The sequence below is a fragment of the Dermacentor andersoni genome, chromosome 8 (genome assembly GCF_023375885.2).
Source record: "Dermacentor andersoni chromosome 8, qqDerAnde1_hic_scaffold, whole genome shotgun sequence".
NCBI lineage: Eukaryota > Metazoa > Arthropoda > Arachnida > Ixodida > Ixodidae > Dermacentor > Dermacentor andersoni.
Window position 1 is genome coordinate 37,702,618 of NC_092821.1, and position 17,190 is coordinate 37,719,807.

Below are 17,190 nucleotides of genomic sequence, written 5' to 3' on the forward strand. Positions count from 1 at the left end.
GGTTTCCAAAACTTGCCATGTTTTATATTCGGTTCCTGTAGAACACAATGTAGTCAGTCTGTACCGCTATATAATTAAGTAGGCCCTAGAAGATGCCATCGATATCCATGACGTCGCAGTGACCAGGTGCAGGAACTTCAAGGAGGCATCTCCGACCTGCTATTCGTTCTGGCACTTTTTCTGGCTTACCAAGAGGCTTATCGTGGTAAGCGTGGTGTTTTTGGTGTTGTAGAAGGGTAATTTACTGACGCAGAAGAAATAATGTTTCTATTTAGTGTCCATTAATTATTTTTCACACCTCTACACCACCAGAAGACCAGTGCTTATCAATGCTCGGTTAGGTGCTATTTACCTCCAAGACTCCTAAAATATTGCCTGTGCAACCTACATAACGTCTCCCACCTTTTCTTTAAATATAAACTTGCTGAACAACAAACTTCATTTAACAGGATAAAACAAACATAACGTTATCAACCATGTCAAGTTGCACTAAAATATTTGCTGTAAAATAATAGCTTTGCATCTCATAAAAAGTAGGCGTCCGTTGGGATTTCATTTTAGATGAAACAAAGGAAGCACACATTGCTTGCAAAAAAAATTCTCTTATTGGTAACACTTTGGCTCGTGCCCATTGATATTTTCGAAGCCGTTTACTTACCGTAATGCTCTTAAATATTGGGACTATAGTACAGAATTTAATTCACAGCTTCGTTTTGTTTTCGCGAGCGATGTAAGCAATAATAGGATTTTCACACGTAGAACTTCAAGTGACATGTGCGATGAGTTGCACGTGCTTCAATTTACGGGATCGCATATTTAGCACATAACATAAAATATAGGAGCTCGCTCATTTCTGATGAAGCAGTTACGTTCCGAAGTCGGCATGCTATACAAGCATCTCATGGTAAATTAAATATTTCCAGTTGTCTGATTCGGAACGGTGAGTGACTAATCACGTGGACCATCACGTTGGTTAACGTGCAGTGTGGTGAGAAAAGACTCCAAGGCGGTAATGGGACGGGTTGCCACAGGCGGACATTTAATTCACACTATACTCTTACACATAAACAAGTAATATCCTCTAGCACTGAGTATCATCTAGCGTACAAAGTCTTACGACGTGGCCTAATACGGAATTCATTCACTCGCCATACAACGCGTGAAGTCCGGGCGTCGCCGAATACCCCCTCCCCCCCCTCCACCCGCAGTGGTCGCTCACGTGTGGTAGGAACTTTCGTTGACATGCCGAATGCGCCAGAGGCCGCTTGGATAGGCGGCGACGGGGATGCGGCGACAGCCGTTTGGTTAGTGGCTAAAGATTCCGACGTCGGAACTCCGAGAGTACGAGACTTCGGAGCGCACACGAACTGCAAGATCTCAGCACCCGGCCAGGCACGTCACAAGGGCAGGACCTTGTTTTGGTGGCTCGCGACCCATCCCGACGCTGTCCAGCGGTACATCCCGGTAGCCCTCACGGGACTCCTTCCACGAACCTCGCCCGGCCCTCGTTCGATCGGCCCTCCTGGCTGCCGCTGCCCGTTCGCGTGTCTTCCTCTTTCTTTTTCTTCTGCAACCAACCTTCCTCCTCTCTTACTTCCCGCGTCGTGCCGCATGTGCAGTTGCCATTGTCGTCGCCTTTCACCGCACTACCCATCATACAAGAAAGTCGTTTCGCTTTAAACAACTTTGCCATGCAGAGGGGGCTTGAAGCAGGAGATCTTGTTGCACGGACAGAGTTCAAAGGTTGCACACATTTGCCACAGTATTAAAAAGAAAAACACGCACTTGCATATAAACAGTAACAGAAGTTATGTACACACATATAAACTTGGATAACTAAGACACAATGCTTAGGTAGTTGGCTCCGAAATTGTCACTGCCTTTGTTGTATACGAGAGTGGGCATATGCCATAATCAGTAAACTCCAGCGCAGGAAGGAAGTGCTTTCCACAAAGATAAACATGAAGGCCTCGCGCAGACAAGGGCGAGGCCTTCCCATTGCATGGTGGAGTAGTGTACTTCTCTGGGCAGCAGTTTCCTACTTGCATATGCAACCGGGTACACAACACCTCCGTGGTGTTGTAGGAGGACAGCTCCGAGGCATGTCGATGACACATCTGTACGTGTGATAAATGGTTGTTCTAAATCTGGAGATCGTAGAATGGGCCCCTGAGAAACTAAGCCAACTTCACTTTTGGAGGGATTGATAGTTAGACAGGCGTTTTTGTCTTGCTGGAAGAAACGTCGAAGGGTGTGAACATGTTGTTTCCATGTTTTGGTGGCAATTAAGACGTCGTCGAATTAGTGGTAGATATTGGGGATACCGTCCATTACTTTTCTCATCAGCCTTGTGAAAACAGCTGGAGATTTTTTAAAATCATAAGGCATAAAGCAGAACTGATGGAGACACGACGAAAATTGGAAGCCTGTCATGTGCTTTCACTCGAGATGCATGGGCACTTGCCAATACCCCTTCGTAAAGTCGAACTTAGAAAAGTACCGACTGCTGCCCAGCTTGGCGAACATCCTGTCTACTCGTGGTATAGGCTCGTTACCCATGACGAACACGTGATTTATTTGTCTAAAATCAATGCAGAAGCGCATGCTGCATTCTTTTTTCTTCACTACCACCACCGGGGACATGTATGCCGAGTTCGACGGTTAAATAATCCCTTGCTTTAGTATTTCTTGCACTTCATCTTCAACGATCTTTTCGATTACAAAAGGTACCGAATCTTGCCGGAAATGCATCGGTGTGTCCGTTGTCTCACTTAGTTGGCAATTTACAAGGTGGAATTTTTCAGGTATGTCCGAGAATATATCTTGGAACGTAGACAGTGTTTCCGTTGCTTCTACGGCGTGCTCAGCAATCAAATCCGTGGCAATGTTTACGTCCTGGAAAGTTTCTTTCGGCTTCATTGCAATACGTGGCGGGTCGTTCCCTTCCTTTCACGAGTGTTGACAGCTACTGCGGCTTGGTAATCAGCCGACGGAAAGGGACATTCTTCCTCATACTGTTTAAGCAAATTTATATGAAAAGCAGTTATTCGCGTGCCAACGTCAACGACGTAATCAAGGTCGCTTTTCTTCTCCAGAACGGTAAACAGTCCCTTCCACGTTAGGATTGACTTGTTGTTTTCGGATGGCAGCAACAATAATACGATGTCTGCCACGGCAATGTGGCGCGCTTTTGTCTTGCGATCATATTATTTTTGTGCAACCTTCGCTTGTCGAAGCTCCTCGTAGGCTAGTTGATATGTCTGCTGCAGCCGTTCTTGCAGCTCTACTACGTAGCCATACATCGTTGTGGTCTCTTCGTCCAAATGTTTCCTCGACCAAAGCTCTTCAGGATGGTCATCGGTCCCTGTACGTAACGGTCATAAAGGAGATGAAAAAGTGAGAAGCCCAAGCTTGTCTGTGGGACGTGTCTGTACGCGAAAAGCAGTGGGGCCAAGTATCGATCCCAGTTTTTGGGACTTTCTTGACACATTCGCTGAGTCATTTATTTCAACGTTCAGATAAAACGTTCCACTAAGCCATTTGTCATTGGATGGTATGGAATAGTAGGTAATTGTTTAAAGGAAAGCAGCCGGCTTAGCTCTTCATGAGTTGTGAGGTGAATTGTGTACCTCGGTCGGTAACTGTTTCCAGTTGGATTCTAACGCGGGAAAACATCACCGGCAATGGCTTGGAGTTCCTTTCGGAGTCAATGCTTGGTAAAGCGCTTGCGTCTGGGTAACGTGTTGCGAAGTCTACCATGGTAAGAAGAAATCGGTTACCATTAGCGGAAGTAGGGAAAGTGGTCCGATAATATCAATAGTGACTCGCTGGAACGGAGTATTGATTATCCGCATGTTTCGAAGAGGTGCGCGTCCTACCAGGTGTTTTGGGATAGCCCTCTGATCAATGTCGCATGATTTCACGAACCGGCTGACATCTGCTTGGACGCCAGGCCAGTAGAAATCTTCTGAGACGCTGTCGGCCGTTCTCTTCGTCCCTTCATGACCAGATAGGATTCTTTCATGCGCTATCTTCAGGACGCAACACCGAAGGTCTCTCGAAGCAACAAGCTGCGCGATTTCTGTTTTGTCGCAGATTTATAACGCCGTAAGAGGATATCATTCAGTAGTATAAATGTGACGGTGTCAGATCGCGTGGTTTTGGTCTTGCCCAGGTCCGCGAAGCAACCACTGAGACTTCTATCGTCCATCTGCAACTTTGCCAGTGCATCGGCAGTGACGTCTAGCGGGTTTACAAGGGCTGCTGGCAGCCTTGATGCAAGGGAATGTGACGAGACGCAGCAACTACAGTAGCATGCAGAACTGGGAAGGTTTTCTCCTTGTCGTGCGGCTTACCCTCAGTATTTTCTTGGCAATATAGTGCGGTACGCTCCATCTTCGCAACTGGGCCTCCAGGTGACGCAAGAGAGCGGCAAGCACCGTTAACATTGCCCAGAACAACATCATACAATGGACGCCAGCATGCATATGGCACGCACAGTGCCTTTAACGAACGGACAGTCAACTGGGACTTTAGCTTCGGGAAGGTATTGTGCAGAAGTATCTAATAATTAAAGAGTGCGCGTTTCCCCAATAAACTTGTTGGCTGGCACAAGAGAGCGTTTTACTACGACACTGTCGCAACCGGTATCTCTCAACACAGTTACGGGCTGTCCTTTTAGACGCCCTTTTGCTGTCGGCATTCCTTCTGTTCGTAGTTTTGGCCCAACGGTGCTTTGCGCACCTGAACGAATCTTTTCAGAACCGCGGTGTTTACAGCATGTGTGCGCTGTTTTGGCCGCCTATCTTCTTCAGTTGTTCGGTCAGGTTCAGGGACACAACACGAAGCCTGGTTGCTTTCTTTCGGATTTCTTTGGTAAAGCTTTTCGATCCATGCCTATGATTTTACCTTTCCTACCGGTCCCAGCGTTAGACCCCCAATCCTAGTCCTGCAGTCTGATGGCTTGTGTCCTCGCTTGTTGCATATGAAGTAATGGGGCTTCGCTTGACCGCTTGATGGCTCATTAGTTTGCGTCGCACTCTTCACATACACCTTTTCTTCTCGACACCTAGCCAGACTTGTGAGGCGTTGCGCTTCCATATAGCGATGTGCTGTTTTCGCCAAACTGCCATCCCCTTTGCAAGCTCGCTCCTTCAGAAAGATGGCAACGTTCTGGTCACATCGTCGCAAAAATTGCTCGGAGACAACATTGTTTCTCAAGGCGTCTTACGTCCTTTCACTTTTGGCCAACTCTTGCCAGTGATCAAAATACCCGTGCAGCCTGCCTGCAAATTGGCGACGTGTTGGCGCCATTGTCGCGTTTAGCCTCTCGGAACTTGATTTGATAGCGCTCTTCCGTAAATCGAAGCCGCTGTAGCATTAAGCTTAGCAAAATCAGCCACGTCTTCAGTGGACATGCGCACGACGACAGTGAGAGACTCCCCGGTTAAGCACAAAGACACAGGGCCCACTTCTCTCTAGGCCACCCTTGGCCTCTGGCCACTCAATCAAACCTTTGGATGTTATGCGTCGAGCTCATCCCGAGCTTCATTGAACACAGGAATTAATTTGTGCGGGTTTCAGAAACCTTGATTATTCACTTACCGATCACTTGAGTCGGCTGAGACTGTATGACTTGTCTGATGCAATTCTTACACGCGCAGCGGCAGTTCCAACAACTGGCGTTCTCCAGCTTGCCGCTCTAACTCTCGTGTATGGTCCTCTTTGGCAGCCTCACGCTCTTGTGAACGGCGTTCTTTTTCCTTGCTCCGCTTCTCATCCATCCATTGCTGGTATGCCTCGCCTGTGAGTCCTAACTCTTTACCGGGACATATCAATACTTCGGCATTCATCCTCAACCACGGCACTCGAACAAAGTGATTATCTCAAAGGTGTTACGAGAGTTGAGTCCTGTCGCGGACGCCAGAAAACGTGGACCATCACGTTTGTTGATGTGCGCAGCGGTGAGAAAAGAGCCTAAGGCGGTAATGGGACAGGTTGCCCACAGGCGGACATATAATTCACACTATTATCTTACACATACACCAGTAATATTCTCTAGCACAGATTATCTTCTAGCGTATAAAGTCTTACAAAGTGGCATACTACGGAGTTCAGTCTGTCGTCCAATAACGCGAGAAGTGCGGGCGTCGCTGCATACGCCTCCCCCCGCCCCCCCTAGTGGTCACTCATGTGTGGTAGGAACGTTCCTTGACACGCCGGATGCGTCTGAGGTGGCTTGGCTCGGCGGCGACAGCCGCTTGCTTGGTCTAAAGGCCTCCATGGCGCATTACATAACGGCGGGTGAGTGTTGTACAATACGACCGATTCTGTGAGAAATTTTATTCTCTTATTGAAGATATGTGTAATACAGTCGTAGAAATAAAACTTTTAATTGGTTTGACTCACCTACAGTGATTGTATTGTACCAGATACCAACCGGAAAGGCCATTGGTCTGAATATTTTATATACGTGCCCTGTCCGACTGCGCAAGATAAATATCTGATTGATTCAATTGACTAAGTATATGCCGTTACCTGTTGCATGTTATATTATCAAACATACTTTTAATGTCCATGAAAATGGCCAGTTCCTTCCGAAATTATTAGAACACACTCTCGCAGTTCTTGAATTAAGAAGGCGTTCAGCAAAAGTGATTATGCTTCATTCACAAAATCTGAATTAGTTGCTTCTGATAAATTGATGTATTCGACTAATGCAACCTGTGTATTTGGCTTGCAATGCAAATTAGTGTCCATAAAAGTAAATAATAATTAAATTCTGATGTTTTACGTGCGAAAACCACTTTTTGATTATAAGGCACGCCGGAGCGGAGGACTCCGGAAAGTTAGACCGCCTGGGGTTCTGTAACGTGCGCCTAAATCTATGTACACGGGTGTTTTCGCATTTCGCACCCATCGAAACGCGGTCGCCGTGGCCGAGATACGATCCCGCGACTTCGTGCTTAGCAGCCCAACACCATGGCCACTGAGCATCAGAAAAGTATACACTATGAAGAGGAAATGGGGGGGGGGGTGTCGAGAGCTTGCTTTCGACCATTCTGTGCTTCCGTCTTTTTGGAGCTTCCATTCATGAAGCTGCTTGTTGTCATAACTGTTTTCGTCTGCTTTAGATCTATTTAGACCAAGTAAAAGCACTCTCGCTTGTTTCAAAGCATGTTTTGCAAGCGTATGGGTTTTGTAAGCACTTATTTCACCCGAATCTCCAGATTCTCATTGGCAATAAGATTCAAATACATAATTAGATATTTAGAGAAATCCATACCAGCGTCAGGCAAATGCACTACGACGTCTTGGAAGCGTAACTAATGCCGCCTATGCATAATCCCGCATAATGCCGATTACGGTTGCGCGGAGTCACATTAATTGAAAATTTGAATGCTAAAGAGTTCTGACAGTTTATCTATTAAATATAAAAGTAATTTTTGGGGCAATTCTACGAATAGGAAAAAGATATGACCTAGCCTACAAGATTACGCAAAGTGCAGTTCTATAGCAAATGTTTAACTTACCATCGCAAATAGATGACACAGAGCTTACCATGGCAATTAACAACGCACACTGCCATATTGTCATTTTATTTCTTTGCGCGCGTCGTAGCCGTTGACTCTAGAAAATGGTTTCACCTGGAAGAAGATGCAATGAATAAGGGTGCATTCTGCTGTTGAAGAAAACGCACATATAGAAAATCGTAGCCCACAATTGTTTGGCCGATAAAAAAAATCCTATATTATTTCATTTCAGACGGATAGTTAGCGTCACTGTACACGATTATCTAGCAGCCAAAACAAACAACTTTAAGTCTGGCTATTTACATCTCGTCACAGCAATGTTTACTCTCTCGTAGCGGCATTCACACCGGGGCAAGCCTGCATGTTTTTATTGGGGTATATTTGGGCTTGAGTAGTTTCTTACACACGTGGTCCCAGGTGTGCTGTGTGTCAACGCATAGGGCACAAGGCACAGCACAGTCGCGGTCTTCAGGGTCTTCATCTGTAGTCGCACACAGTCAGCACACAAGGGCGTTTGGTATGTGACATACATCGGATGTGTGTCAAACTTGCTAGGAGAATCTATAAGCGTGATATTGCCTTTCGGCCCCGTAATAGAATTGTTACGGAGTATCGTTTGTTTATTTCCAGATTAATGCTGGCATAGACAATTGATCGGTAAGATAGCTGTTAAAACACTGCTGCTCGCCGCACGGACCATCATCGTCCTCTTCTTCAACCTCTGTATTCATGTGGTCAGAGGATACGTACAAGACTAGCATGCTTGTCAGCGTTCGATTCGTCCGCTGAACAACACTATAGGTCTGTGGACAATACGGCAATGAGTATCGGAAATGCACACCGCACAGACGAAGCAGCTCTTCTGCAGCGTCGGTGATGAGCTGCCCTCCGCGATCCCTTAAGAACACGCGAGGTGGGCCATGTCGCAGAATCACGAAATGCAAGAAACTGCGAAGCAAGCAGGGGTGGTTGAGGGGGTTGCTACTGTTTCTGCGTACTGAGTAAGATGGCGAACACAGACGATGACTCATAGGTTGTTTATCGCTAGTCTATAACAGCTATTCATCCTTTTTGTTGCTCAGTGTCCAATAATGATGCGATCTTGGCATTTATATTAAGTGTATATGCACGAAACGTCTTGATATTCAGGCCTTAGGCACAAATCGATGGTGTGATGTCACAAACCATCGGTTCTAGTAGGTCAAAGGCAGAGAAGCTCAACAAATATGTGATAAAAGATACAGGACTAGCTACAGCCAAAATCATTTTATAAATTCAATAGAAAGCGACATGATACTCAATATTTGGGAAATGCCTTGTTGAAGTGCCAACGTAATGTTTAGCTAAGCACAATGAAATATTTATTGAGTTGGTTCGTAGGTAACAGCAAATCAACGTCGAATGTCAATGCTTAAAATTAAATTGTCATGATGTCAAGAAACTGTCAGAACTCATCGCTCATGTCTATCTAAGGACGCTGAGCTTTCGAAGTATTAGAGAATGCTATATTGTGAGGCAACATATGGTATGTGTTCCCTTACGACTTGTCTATGGTTTTAGGTACTTTCTTCCTGTTTCGCAGCTGCCTAGGTCTAAGAGGGGGCGTCATTTAGAACTCAAAAAAAAGGCCTTAAGTATTCCCTTTCATATACGCCTGATCACTTCAATTGCGTTTCCTATTTGCTGTACAAAGTGCATTAGTGAAGGTACTTGGAAACGCAAACCATTTTGCTACTGACTATCGCGTGTTTCGATCACTCGCTACTCGGCGCATACATCGCAAAACATGCTAGCGAAATGAAAACACATGTAGCGCACAAGAATGACTCAAACGTCTAAGTGCACCTGGCGGATTAGGCAGCCTTGAGAGTTAATGGTGTGGGGAAGATTGAAGAGTAGAATCAGAATTAGACATCATATACGCTCATACACGATATATGACGTCAGTGTGCACCTATGCCGACGATAGAGGTTCGAAGGAGAATCAAACTCATAATGAGAATCAGTTTATTCATGACAAAAATGGGGATAAATCATAATAAATAAATACAGAAGAAGGTCCCATGGTTAAAAACGTGAATAGGACCTCCTGTGCATGGTGACTAGAATTAATAATACAAACAACAATTACAGCATGTAAAATTTACCTTAATGAAGATTTTTAGGAGACAAGGCATAAATGAACAGAAGCAGCAGATGAATGCATTAAACAATAACAAGGCTTCGGATTAGCCAACAATAGGTGAAACTATAGAGGGACCTTAAGAAAAAAATTTAAAAATGCGGTAGACAAATATAGAAACAAAGTTAAAGTCCAGTCCAGTTAATGTAAAGATCACAACACATACTACACTAGAATAGGAAAGTCGGAGGAAGCTAAAAGAAAGTGCTTAAGTTCTGTATGAAATCTGTGGGCTTCGAGCAATATTAAAGGAAATGTCTTCCAGACAGCTAAAGCTGAAGATGTAATGACTGCTTACCATAGTTGGTGCGAATGTAGGGTAAAATGAATTTCATATTTACTGCAAATCTAGTATTGTTTATATTAGTAAGGGATGTGTTTGGTATGATGGTTACTGGCATATCATTGTTGAATGCCCTAAAGATAAATATGGGGAGGTTTTATTTATTTATTTATTTATTTATTTATTTATTTATTTATTTAACGTACTTTCTAGGCCAAAAGGCATTACAGAAAGTAGTGGGCCGAAAACTAATCAGACACATTCAAAGTATTATGTGCATGCAATAACAGTCTTGCGCTATTGCTACGAGGTGAAGATGCTATTAGGTGAATAGCTCGATTCTGAATGACTTGCAACGAAGTTAGGTGACTGTTATAAGTGTTTCCCTATGATTCATTGTTATGGTTAATATTAATATGAACGAAAGAATAATAAATCGATCTGAGAGTACAAAATGAGAAATATGGCTGTACTTTAATTAAAACGCGTATTCCATATCCAGATTTCTTTTTTTACATTAGCTATGTGAAAGTGAAATTTAAGGTGGTAATAAAATTCCGTATGTAAATAGCTGCAATGATCCACTGCAGTGATTAGGTGATTGTTGATGGAAATAGACTGAAGCAGCTCAAGCGATCACAGATGCGAGGCAAAGACGACAAAATTGGTCTTATTATTGCTAATGTGTAGCCTATTAAGTTCACACCATGTGGGAATTTTCCAGAGATCTGCGTTTAGCTCTTTTGATAGTGTTGTTACACAATTGGGTGGACTAAATATAGTAGCGTCTTCAACGTGCAGAATGCACTTCGATGAGGAAAGGCAACTAGGCAGATAAATAATATAAATTATGAAAAGTAGGGGACCAAATAGCGACCCCTGTGATACACCAATGTTAGCAGTAGCTTTTTTAGCATAGTACCCAGAAATGTTAATGACTTGTTTTCTTTCTGGTAAGTAACTGCGCATTAAAAGTAGTGGCGTACCAGTTATTCCAATGACTTCAAATTTAACAGAAAGAATAGTGTGATTAATTGTGTCGAAGGCCTCGTTTAGGTCAACGAATATCGAGGCTACATATGTGCCTTCATCAATCGCTTTTTTGAGGTAATCAGTAGGAGATACAGGTGCTAGATTAGCTGAAACGCCAAAACGAAAGCCATACCGATAAGGGGAAAAATGTTAAATTGATCTATATATTTGGCAAGATGCTTTTCGATAAGTTGTTTCATAACTTTATTAAAAATGGAAGGACACAAATGGGTCTATTATACCTTGTAAGCGTGCGTTCACCTTTTTTGAAAAGAGGAATGACTCGACCGCGTTTGAGTTCACGTGGGAAAACATCGGCGGTGAAAATCAGGTTAATGGTAGCTGAGAGAAGGTCAGCGATATCTTGTGCGATAATTTTATTGTGGTAAGCGTGAATGTTATCGACGCCGGCACTAGTGGCTTCAAGGGTCGTAATTATTAAAATTATTTCATAAGGTGTCGTTGGAAAAACGAAATATTAATATGGTAAGCGTTTAAAGGACATTTTACAGCATGAAGCAGAATCAGAAGTGTATTTGAAGGAAGCATCACAAAATGCGAATATTGTGCGCCATTTCACAGTGAAAGGCTCTAGAAAGGACGTTCTGAGAGTTACGGTTTAAAAAGGCGTTAACTATTTCCGACTTTTTCCTAATGCTATTACCACATTCTATCATTATTGTTCGTTATAATTCCTCTTCGCACTTATCAGTTGTGGAGGAAGGGAGTTTTTGTAACCGACAAGTAGTTTAGTATTGAAAGGTTGCTACTTAGCTTTTTTACACGAATTTTCACGAGAACGCATTACTTTCAGAAGGCATCCTATAAGCCATAGATTTTGTGAAGACTACACCTTTTTTCTGTTTTATTTTATGAGAGTGTGAGTTGAAATACGATGAAAATGTAGTTGAAAACAGCGAAGAAGCTTTTTGAGGATCATTAGTTGATAGAACTTCCGACCAGTCCGTTTTATTTACGCTAGCAAGGAACATTCCTTTGTCAAGTACAACTCTTTAGAATGGAGTGTTAGATATGTATGAGGGATTGAGCAGTCATAGAACGTTAGGATAGTGATCGGTAATATCGGTGGTGACAATGCCAGCTTCAGGCGGGACTGTTAGGTTCGATAATTCATGATCAATTAAGGCGCCAGCGGCAATGTTAGGACATCCAGTAGGGAGAGTAATGAAACATGTATACCCAAAACTATGGAAGATGTTTGAATAACTAGAATAATTAGATGAAGTGGTATCCATGTGGTTAATGTTGATCCTGCCCGTGAATATTGAGGTACAATTAGCGCATGATATTGTTCCATGGCTTGATCAAAGGCACTACAGAAGTCACTAACTAAAGAAGGTGAGCGATAAATTCATCCAAACATGTCTTGTTGTCTATACAGAAGACGGGGAATTAAATTCAGCAAATACAGATTCACAGTTAGTAACATTGAACTCCAAGTCATGGCGGCGTTTGTACGTAATGTTATATGAGCCAAATATGGCTGCACCACCGTGAATACTCGTTTCTCTATAAGAATACTCAAAATGTATGAGTTAAAGCAGAATAGATTTTTGCCAGCTTTACTAAGCCAGGTTTCAGACACACATACAATTAGAAAGGTGTTGTAAGGTGTCGAAAACAGCTGCTGAAAATCATTAAAATTCTTGTGGAAAAAAAAATTATGGGGTTTTACGTGCCAAAACCACTTTCTGATTATGAGGCACGCCGTAGTGGAGGACTCCGGAAATTTCGACCACCTGGGGTTCTTTAACGTGCACCTAAATCTAAGTACACGGGTGTTTTCGCATTTCGCCCCCATCGAAATGCGGCCGCCTTGGCCGGGATTCGATCCCGCGACCTCGTGCTCAGCAGCCCAACGCCATAGCCACTGAGCAACCACGGCGGGTAAAATTCTTGTGGAGATCTCTAGCACTAGTGTGAATGATTGAAAGGTAGTCGCAGCTCATGAATTTATTCAGTACAGATGTTGACAAGTAAGAATCCGTGGTGGATGGTAATGACATTGAAGGGTCAGAATACAGGCAGTCAGTTAAAATAAGAAAGGTCACACTCATCAGCAAAGCGGCACATACGGTTCACACTTGTCTTTCTAGCCTTAATCCATCCACAAGGGCTTCCAGTTGTTACCTTTTTTTAGCACCATTGCTTTAGAAAAAGTGCCTTATTTCGTGGGTTCAAGTGGTTATTAACAAACATAGTAAAGTTGTCATATTTGCCGATGTCACTGAGGCAGAGCCTTGCCTTTCGTGGTTTGCTGATAAAATCATTCTTTTTCGTTTAAGAACAGACTCTAGCAATTAAGTTTTTCTTGCCCTTATCTTTAGTAGAGAGTCGATGAAGAACATCGATATCAGAGGAAGTCGCGGAACATCCAATTTTTCCGCCAACTGTCTCCAATACCGCAGCACAGTCCTCGCTCTGAGTACAGAAGACAATAGTAGATGATATATGTTTTCTCGCACCTCTTCGCGACAGGTACTAACGTTACTGAGATTACTTGACAGCTTATTGACCAGCGCATTTCATAGTTACATTGCAGCGCCTCCTCAAGTTTTGTAAACGTCCTCTCAATCCTTCAAAACCATTGAATTTGAAATGTAGTGAACCAAGGGCCGCAAATTTTTTTTAAAATCAATGTGCTACTTCAATCCTTTGAAAACGACGTGCTGGGGGTGACTTTCGAACACTTGAGGTAATAAACTCCGCGCAGGTCTGGTCTGTGCCATGAGTATTGTCTCGACGGAAACAATACCAGATTATTTTCTTTTGGGAGTGTTGCTAAATAATTGCACTATGGCGTGTCCGCAGGATGAAACGCTATAATTGCCTAAGTCACCATTGCCATCATGAAGACAGACAAAGGCAGATCACTTCATGCCATGCCACCATTTCTTTGTTTTGCTAGTTGGTTCGCACGGCAGCGATGATTGCTTCGTTTTCGCGACGTAAGTCATAGAAATGTGGAAACCGCATTTTATGATTTGGCATTACCACGGCGAGTATCTTTGGCTTAGGTCGGGCAATACTAAATATCATGCAAGAAGGCGATTGACGTTTAGAACGGGAAAGTGAACTTAGAAATGGAATGAGTCATGTCATTTGGAAGGTAGCAAAAGTAATTTATTGCAGTTTAGGATGATTTATTGTATTTGACAATGTGTCTTGTGGTTATTACCACAAAACACATTGGCGCATCATTTGTGTATTTGCACCAAACGGCAGAGACGAATGAGTGAAGTTTTTTTTTTCGCTAGTGCTGAACGATTTTTTTGCAAGGAAAAAAAAATGATTATCTTCAGGATTTCTATCGCCTGCTCAAAGCTAAATATAGAACTTCTTGTGCGTTTTCTGGCGACAGTCGCAATGAAACCGCACTACAGATCATATGACACATTGACCTTGGTGATGTAGGGGAATGTTTTGAGGTGTCACCAGGGGAAAACTTCCGCATTCTTGGGAGCACAGTCAAGCGCGTTTAGATCGAATCTACTCGTCGTTTGAACTGATGAATAAATGTAACGGTTACGCAATAACTCCTGTTCATTTTTCTGATCACTCCCGGGTAACTTGTCAAGTAGGCCCCAAGAAAAAATCCGCTGCATTCTCATTGGATGTTTCGAAAAATAACTCAACATTGCTGCAAGAGCCAACATTTCACCAAATACTTGTTGACGGTTTAAAAGCTGTCATATTTGAAGATGGGCTGAGGAAACAATGGGATCATTTTAAACAGAGAATAAAAAAGAAAGCTATCGAAAGATACAGTATTATAGTTTATCAAAGAAGTGATAAAATAGGGCTCAAGGAAATTTACGAAAACTTAACTGCACTAGATTGCAAACGGCACGGGGTTGATGCTGAAGATATGTTGGTGACAAAGCGGAAGTTTGGACTGTGCGAAAAAGAACGTTTTCGAGGAGCGCCGGTGGGAGTAAGCGCAGAAGCTTTCGCAGGTGAAGAGACGCCCACTAGAACGGCTGTGAGTCAGGACTGAAAGCATATCTAAGGAAGGAACTTTCAATTTACCATGCATGAAGGAGTCGAAGCCACACATAATGAGGACAGGACGCGTTCACTCGATGCTATGAGTTGCGTTTTGCCTTTAAGTTCTTCATATGTGAATAATTTATTAGACTGTTGTTTGAAAAAATTTCGAGGCTCTCAGAGGAAGACTGAACTTGACGCAGAACCAACAGAACTTGAAGTGCAAAAGGCCATGGAAAACTTCAATCCCGGAAAGTGTCAAGGTCAGGATGGCCTATATTCAATAAAACATTTAAAGTAAGCATACCCCAGAGTTCTGGTGGCAATATTTAATGAGGCGCATAAGTTAAATTGACTACGTCCGTCAGTTAGTGAAGCATACACAGTTTAGATTCGAAAGACGGAAGACAATGACAAACTTAAATCAATCTCATCTTACAGGTCAATATCTGCAACAAACTGCGAATAATTTTTTTCTCAACGTCCACCCACGTGTTCAGAAGAAGATAACAGATAACAGGCGTATTTGGACCACAACAGACGTGCGGCATACATAATCGTCCCATTGCTGCGAACATGCACAAAGGGCGGAGTGTGCTGGAGTGCTGTGACACCGTGCAAGTTGGAGTCGCTGTCTTTCAACTAGACCTCAAAAAATGCCCTACGCTGTATTGATCACAGTATCTTGTTCAATATGCTGAATCATGTTAATCTGGGCACTATCATAGCCTAAGCGGTGTTGAAGGCGTATTGAAACTGTAATACGATATTAAAAGTCAATCAGGCTTCTGGGCCCCCATTAACTGAAGCGTTTTGCTCGCCAGGGATGTCCTATCGCGCTCACTATTGCTTACTATGCAGCTTGTCCCCACTTACTTTAGTCAGAGTTTAATAATATGTGAATGGCACGTAGCGGAACACAACCAAGATAATGCTGTTTGTCTTAGCTTGGGGATGCAGAATTTTTTTTTCATTTTGCCTAATTAAATAATTACCATTAAATTATTATTCAACTTCTTACATATTATGATTAGATAAGAAGTGTCAACGAGAAAATTGTACAGCGACATTGAAAACTAAAGATACAGATTTCTTTAGCTCAATACGTGCAACATAAAAGTGCCTTTCCGTTCGTGAAAGAAGCACGCTAATGCACGTGAAGTTGTCGCGCGACTGGCCGCTCGAGCCAGTGTGTGTATTGGGCTGCTTTTTTCACGCTTAGAAACACACTTTTATGTAGCACGTATCGAGCAACACAATGCTGAATCGGGAATTTTGCATGCTTTTCTACAATTTTCTCATTGACACCTTTCATCTAATTATATTATATGAGAAGTGGATTATTTCTCATGACTAACTGTGTAATCTCTAATTGTCTAATCTGTTCGATTTATCTTTAACAAATACCGCTCTACCGACTCTTCCCACTCTCAGGCATAGTATAACATACAGACATTCGAAATACTAAAAAAATTCAAAGATTGAAGTCACTTTTTCTAATAAAAAATAACACACTACATGAGTCCTAATCCACTTAATAAGTCCACCAGAACATCCCGAACAAGAAAGCATTACGTGGAAACCCTAACAGCGTACAACGCTAGAGTCAATATCTTTAAATACTCTTTCTTTCCGCATACAATCACTCAATGCAATTTACTACCGACTGATTTACTAACCAGTGTTGATGCCCTTGATAAAATTGCTTATTGTAAGTTGCAGATGTATTGTTTCTTGTTCCTGCTATGCGTTATTCTTTATATGTTCTGCTTGCAATGCAAATTGCTGTGCTTCTGTAGTTGTTATTTTTGTTGTCTTTTTGTTTTGCCCCTCCTGCTAGGACCCATTTAGGGTCTGCAGTATGCTGTACATAAATAAATAAATAAAACAAACAAACTAATTAGGCGGAATGAAAAAAATAATTGCGATATCTCCAAGCGACGTCAACGAATAGTAGCTTGGTTCTATCCGGCTACATGCCATTCGCATATTTTTAAGGTTTGGCTAAATTTACCTGCGACACCCTGTGTATCGATAACATTGTGTAACGGTCTTATTGAAAATTAAACCATTCTTCGGTTTCATGCACAAGGCACTGAAGTAAAGCTTCTGGCGTATGCAGACGATGTAGCTGTATGTTGCATTGATGACGA

At 42.8% G+C, this 17,190-nt stretch overlaps 1 long non-coding RNA gene across 1 annotated transcript in view; it reads right to left on the reverse strand.

Moving 5' to 3' along the window:
• Positions 1–17,190, reverse strand: part of LOC129383559 (uncharacterized) — a 158,242-nt gene that overhangs the window by 80,566 nt on the left and 60,486 nt on the right. The window contains exon 3 of the long non-coding RNA XR_011895970.1: positions 7,533–7,646. This is a non-coding gene — a long non-coding RNA (uncharacterized lncRNA). The remainder of the gene's footprint in view (positions 1–7,532; positions 7,647–17,190) is intronic.